We start from the raw sequence: 7,516 nt of genomic DNA on the forward strand, positions 1-7,516 counted from the left end.
CATCCTTCCACTCTTAGGAAGAGAATTGAGAAGGTCCTTGGGGTGCTAACTTTGGGATATAGTGTAGAATAGAAGAAATAGAATTGAACATGGAGCCTCAGGTCCTGAGTTTGAAACCTGGCTCTGCTATTTACTGCCTGTGTGGTCTTTGACAGCCAATGGATGTATTGCTATAATTCCCTCTTGGTTGCTTTTTGTCTGTGCTGGGTCAAACTGGACACCAAATATTTCACTTCTTCCTGAATGTTTTTGGTGAAGGCTAGCAGGGACTCTAGCCCCTTGACTGCTTTCTTTTTTTTTTTCTTTTTGGAGGGGGGAAGACAGGGCAATTGGGGTTAAGTGACTTGCCCAAGGTCACATGGCTAGTAAGTGTTGAGTGTCTGAGGCAGGATTTGAACTCAGGTCCTCCTGACTCAAGGGCCAGTGCTCTATTCACCCCCTGATTTCTTATACTCTATTTTCCAACCTTTCAAAACGCAAAAGACTATGGTCATTTCCAATGCTCCTTTACCTAAAGCAGAAAAGAACACGTTTAAAGAGTTAAAGAACAGAGAACCGTTTTCATGGGTCACATCTGGCCTCTCTCCATCCATGCTCTTATGGCCTTTAATTCATCCAGGCAAGAAAGAGGATGATGTTGCTGGATTTGGCCAGTTAGTGCCTTTTGAATCCACCCCAATTCTGGCTCAGCAGCCAATCAATAGAGTATCTTTTCATAAAGTGGTCAGCAGACCAAAACCCCTTACAGAATGTATGTGCATGTTCCAAATAGGAGAGGAGCACCCTTCTATTACATTTCACAATGCCTTTCCAGAAGCAACTTCCCCAGCCTTTTCCATATGGACTGACAGCAGGCGGAGAGCACTGCGTGTGCTCTGAGGACAGAACCCCCATCAGTCAGGGCCTGTTTTTGTTTCTCTGGTTCTGTTGAATTGTCTTTTCATTGCTATGTATTCACCCTTTCTTTACAGCACAATAACATTCCACTAAATTCATGTGCCACAGTTTGTTCAGCCTCTTCCCATTGGATGGGTATCTCTTTTGTTTCCAGGTCTTTGCCACTATAAAAGGTGCTGCGGTTAATACTTTGTTGTGTACCAAGCCTTTCTTTTTGTCTTTGACCTCCTTAGGGGCACCTAGGTACCTAGCAGCCAGATCTCTAGATGAGAGGGTAGGGAGATTTGAATCACTTTCTTAGCAAGCTTCCAAATTGCTTTCCTCTACCAAGATTGTGTTAATGAGCCTGTTTTTCCACAATTGTTTCAGCATTGCCTATTCCCATCTTCTGTCATCTTTACCAATTTTCTGGGTGTGTGGTAAAACCTCAGGGTTGTTTTGATTTATATTTCTATTGTATTAGTGATTTGGTACAATCTTCCCTACAGTTGTAAATAGCCTGCAACTATTTTTTTTCTTTTCTAAAAATTAATTTATTTTTAGTTTTAAATATTCACTTTTATAAAATTTTTGAGTTCTAAATTTTCCCCCTTCTTTTTCTCCCCCTTCCCCAAGACAGTATGCAATCTGTTATAGGCTATACATGTTCAATCATATTAAACACATGTCCACATTAGTCACATTGTAAAAGAAGAATCAAAACAAAAGGGAAAAACCATGAGAAAGAAAAAAAGATAGAGAAAATAATGTGCTTCACTCTGCATTCAGACTCCATAGTTCTTTCTCTGGATGTGGATAGCACTTTCCATCATGAGTCTTTTGTAATTATCTAAGATCATTGCATTGCTAAGACAAGCTGAGTCTATCAAAGTTGGTCATCACACAAAGTTAGCTTGTAATTTTTCATTTGAGAAATGTGTCTTCATATCCTTTGATTGATTATTCCTTGGGGGATGGCTTTTGGACCTATGTATTTATATTAGTTACTTATTTACTGGCTATCAGACCCTTAAGAGAAATTTGATGCAAAGATTTTTTTTTTAATCACTTGACTACCTCCCTTATACTAGTTGCATTCATTTTGTTTGTGCAAAAGATTTCCAATGTCTTATAAATGAAACGATTTTTTTTTTCTTTTTGGAGAGGGGAAGGCAGGGCAATTGGGGTTAAGTGACTTGCCCAAAGTCACGCAGCTAGTAAGTGTTAAGTGTTTGACTCTGGATTTGATTCCAGGATTGGTGCTCTATTCACTGCACCACCTAGCTGCCCCCAAATGATTAATTTCAACCTTAGACATTATCTAGTCCAAATCCTTCATTTTACAGATGAGGAAGTGAGGCCCAGAGAGGTTAAGTTACTTGTCAAAGATCACACAGATAATAAATAGCAGAGCCATGTTTCAAACTCAGGACCTGAGACTCCATGTTCAATTCTATTTCTTCTGTTCTTCTGTCTCTCAAAGTTAGCACCCCAAGGGCCTTCTAAATTCTCTTCCTGAGAGTGGAGGGATGGAGGTTAATTGCTTAAGTCTCAGTTAACCTGGGAAGACTTGGAGGATATCAGGGGACTCTGGGAACCCCTAGGCACAAACCCACTGAGCTTAATTAATAATCTGATCTTGGATACTAGAGGCCCAAATAGTAATGTGAATTAGCAAATTCTTGACTCACATAAACCAGATTAGAGCACCTTCTGCTTGGTAATCATTGATGTGGGTCAGTGTGCCACAGGATTATTTTTCAGGCTTGTATTTTTTTAAACTTTCCCTGACAAAAGGTGTGGAGCCCCCAGATTGGTAATACCCTTCTCTATCCTAGACCCCTGGAGATCATAGCAGTTGGCTTAATTCCATAGAAGTCTAATGAAAGCAAGCTGTAGGCTGTTCCTGGGCTAAGATTTCTGTTAAAGGAATGATATTTCCATTCTGATCTCTAAGAGCCAAGTAACACATTCTGCATGAAGAAGATTGCAGTCCTTGTGTGGCAAAGACAAAAACCCAAGTACCAGACATGAGCCAGGGGCCAACTTCAGGGAGCTGGCAAGACATCTGTACCTTGGAACGAACATGCAAATGGCAGACGACCAAGAGTTTTGGAAGAGCTGACTGAATCGGTTTGGGCTGGGACTACAGCTCTCAGAGGGCTGGGATCTGGGGGCAATTGTTCCATATCTCTAGTCCGTGCTGCCTAGAGGATGATGATGTGCTCAATATGAATTAGGGAGAATGGAATAAGCAGAAAGAATAATTAGATTTCTGTTCGTATTCTTCTCATAGCAGATAGATGTCAGCACTAGTCAGAACTGAGGCCCAGTCCTACAGACCCATCAAGGGAAACTGTACAGTCTGGCCAACACCACACTCTGCCCATGCTTGTTTCACTTCCATAATGACATCCGTTAACAGGCTAATTTGGTTTCTTTTAAAAAGGAAGAAAAAAGACTCCCCCCCATATAACATTACACTGCCTCTTAAAAATACACTGGATCTCTAGAGAAAGAACTGACAAATAGACATACATTTAGTGTGATCTTACATATATGCTTATGTGTGTATGGATATATGTCTGCATTATATATATATATATATATATGTGTATATATATATATATATTTGTGTTTAATTGTAGCCTTTTCTAGGGTGGGGTGGGGAGAGAGTGAGAAAAAAATAAAAAATACAACAGAGAAAAACAACAAAAGAAAACTTAGAAGGAAGAGCAGAAATGCTGAGTAGCTTTGAAAACAATGTGTAGGGGTGACTAAGTGGTGCAGTGAATAGAACACTGGCCCTGGGGTCAGGAGTACCTTAGTTCAAATCCGACCTCAGACACTTAACACTTACTACCCATGTGACCTTGGACAAGTCACTTAACCCCAATTGCCCTGCCTTCCCCCCTCCAAAGAGTAAATTAAAAAAAATGGGTAGTATTTATTATGAATTTTTAAAAATTTATTTGCTTTTTTGGAGGGGGGAAGGCAAGGCAATTGGGGTTAAGTGACTTGCCCAAGGTCACATGGGTAGTGTGTCAAGTGTCTGGGCTGGATTTGAACTCAGGTCCTTCTGACTCCAGGGCCAGTGTACCACCTAGCCACCCTGAATTTTTTTTTAAACAGTCTAAAATAGAAATTTATGGTTTTATGTCAAATCCTCTCTTTATATTTTGCTGTATACATGGAAATGTTCTTATTTCTTACTTTGTATTTAAGTTTAAAATGAATAATTTTTAAATATAAAATTTAAAAATAAAAAGGAAGAACATTAGACCCCAAAATATCAACCTAGCACAGCAACAACAAAAACCAAGATCATTTAGATCATAGACTTAAAGCATTTAGAAGCCACTTATACCTTTATTTGCAGATGAGGAAACTGAGGCACAGAGTGGTTAAATCATTTTCCCAAAATCATGCAACAAGTTATCTATGGAAAGATTCGAATCTAGGTCCTCCTCACTAGTTTACTGCCCTGGCCATTGTACATGCTTCCTCCAGCATGGAGTTAGAGAGAGAAGATTCTCAATCATTTGGGGAGGGGTCCTGACCTGTTACTTCATTTGTGTAGGAGACTTTCTGGAGAGGAAACTCCCTTTCCTAATGCAGATCAGCAACTATCCAGCAATTTAAAGTGTTGTCCACTCTATCTGATCAGTTCAGACCATGCTTCACCTCTGATACTACTTATGGGACCCCAGACAATTCATTTAATCTCTGTTGTGTCACAGGCAACCCCTAGGAATTAGCTACTAACAGATGGGTAGGAGCCACTCTGAGGAAGGGAATTCCCCAAGTTGACAGAATCACAGAGAGTTCTTTAAAGTTTGCAAAATGTTTTCCTTATAACAGCCTTTATAGAATAGGTAATATGACAGATGAGGAAACAGATGAGGAAAATATGACAGATGAGTTTCAGAAGGATGAACTAATTTGTCCATCACCTAGTTCACAAAGAGGCAGAGCAAAGTCTCCCAACTCCCAGGTTCTCCCCCATATCACAACTCCCTTTCCATAAACTCTCTTGAAATGAGTAATAAAATATTGGATTCTCTTGGAAAGATTTTTCTACCCTATTCTCACCACCCTCAGATCCATAAAACCAGGAGGAGAAAAATCTTCTTGGAGGCTCAGCAGAGAAATTAATCTTTCCCTTCTTTCTGCTTTTGGCATTTTTTCCCCTCAAATACCAAATCCAGTAAATGTTCTTTAAAATGGAAAGAAAAGCACTCCTGAAGGCCAGAAAGCAGCTTCTCACCCAGTCAGCCAAACCACAAACATCCCCAGAAGTGATTTCATTTTCAATAACATAATGCACTAAAGAATTATCAAACATAAAGTATAAAAGAGGGAATAATTTATTTTTAATTATTTAAATGTCTGTCAAAAGATCTTGAATTTCAGAAAAGAGTGATGAGAAAGGTGGAGTAGGGAGGAAGAGAAACAGATAAAGACATACCCACACATAGAAAAGGGGTGGGAGAAGGGAGGGAGAGCTACACTGTAGCTTAATATTCTAAATTAGGACAAATTGAAATGCCCACCTTTCAATAAAGAAGCATATTTTTGTTGTGGGGTTTTTTTCTTCATCACCTTTGTGAATCGTAAGGTTACAGAGCAAAGAATCATATTTCAGTATGTCTCCAACACTAAAACCTTAGGTTTGTTCTTATCCCACTAACCTGTGTTTCCCTTATTTTTTTTGCTTGGCCAAAAAACCAAAACCAAACACAAATACAGGGAAGAGTTTCCATCGCAAGCTTTTTCTTTTGTTTTGTTTGGGGTGGGGGATGGGGAGTAGGGAATTAGGGGATTTGCCAAAATATAGAATAAAGAAAAAAATAAAATGTGCCTTTCTAGATGCTTAAACTTGGATGAACAAACACATCCTCAGCTATAAGAAGTACCTGAAGATATAAAAACACCCTTTATGAGTGTTAATTGAGGATGACTCCATCCGTGAGCACTGCCCTGGATCCCTTCCATGAAGAAGGCAGCGATAGGGCAAATGGGTAATGACTCAAATAGCCAGGCTACACCTGTCACCTGGGCTGCTTAAAAAAAAAAAACCCTCAGTTTCCAAGACAAAACCAGGTAGAAGATATTGGGGAAGAGGAGATTGCTTAGCCCCATTTAGACACAAACTTCAAAAGTTATTGCCCTTCATAAAAATTTCCCCCTTTTAGGGGCAAATATGGATCAAGGGAACAAGTGTTGATTCTAGAGTCAGAATACCTGGGTTCAAATCCTTCCGCCATCATTTACTAACTGTATAACCTTTGACAAATCATTTAATTTTCCTGGAACTTCATTTCCTTATTTTACAAATGAAGGGGTTGGACTAGATGACCTCTGAAGCCCCTTCTAATAGTGTGAGTGTGTGAGAGAGAGAGAGAGAGAGACAGAGACAGAGAGACAGAGACAGAGACAGAGACAGAGACAGAGGGAGGGAGAGAGACAGAGACAGAGGGAGGGAGGGAGAGAGACAGAGAGGGAGAGAGAAAAACTGACAGACACTAGCTTGATAGGTAAGTAGACAAAAAATTGATACATAGTAGATTGACAGATGGTACTTGCTATATTGTAGCACTGTAGACATAAATAACAGTTAAGGGAGGCCTAGCGCCTCTGCTGTGAGGGCTGCTGAGCCCTTGTCAGGGCTGTTCATCCACCTTTGGTGCCCACCTTGAACAGCTCTCCACCGTGGCTCCAAGAAGCTGTAGTGTGCTCAGTGGCCACACCCTGGGAAAACTGTCTTGGCAGATGGGCTAAATCAGGTTGAGGGTAATCGAGAGGTTTCAAACCTGTTGGTAAATTAGGGGGTAGTGTACCCCAAGCTGGTGGCACAATGGGCTGATGAGAACAATTTATTCCAATGGCCATGAAGACCATAGAAGCAGGTACTGTGGAGTGCTTGGAGCTTGGGTCAAACATCAAAGTCACCAAGGTCATCCGCTGCATCCCGAGTCATCACCGGTTGACCTGACATTTGTCTTGGACTTCCATGATTCTGGACGAGAGAGTGAGGCTCATGCCTTTGTGCAACTCTGCCTCACTTAAATCCAAGTCACTGGAAAGTCATTGGTCCTCTTCGAAATGAAGGACAAACAACTGCTAACCTGCTAACAAGTCCCTCTTCTCCAATCCAACCCCGCCAAAGCTGCCGAATTTATATTTCTAAAACACATCTCAGACCCTATTACCTTCCCTCCTCCTCAGAGATTTTCACTGGCTCTCTGTTGTCTCTAGGATAAAATGCAAAACCCTCAGCAAAAATGAAGGGAGCTCACATTCTAGTGGAGAAGCTCACAGACAAACGGGAACTGAAAGGAGGGAGAAAGGGGGGAAGGCCTACACAGAGGAAAGGCTGCTGGTGAAACGGAATGGTCCAGAGAGTGAGGAGAGGAGCTGAGGGCAAAAGGAGCTCATGAAAGGGCAGTCCAGGCTGAGGACTCACCAATCAAAGGGAAGGATGCCAGGCAGTCATCTCAGGGAGGAGAAAGCTGTTGAGGAGGTGGAGAATTCCAGAGAGTAAGGAGTAGAGCTAGCAGTATTACATCCGTGATCCTAGGCTTCAGAGAATGCCCAGGAGGCCCATTTTAACAAGATTTCTTACTTGAATACTTCAAGA

Source organism: Petaurus breviceps, unplaced genomic scaffold (genome assembly GCF_028583685.1).
Source record: "Petaurus breviceps papuanus isolate PSGF00001 unplaced genomic scaffold, PetGlider_PUasm1.0 229, whole genome shotgun sequence".
Classification (NCBI taxonomy): Eukaryota; Metazoa; Chordata; class Mammalia; order Diprotodontia; family Petauridae; genus Petaurus; species Petaurus breviceps.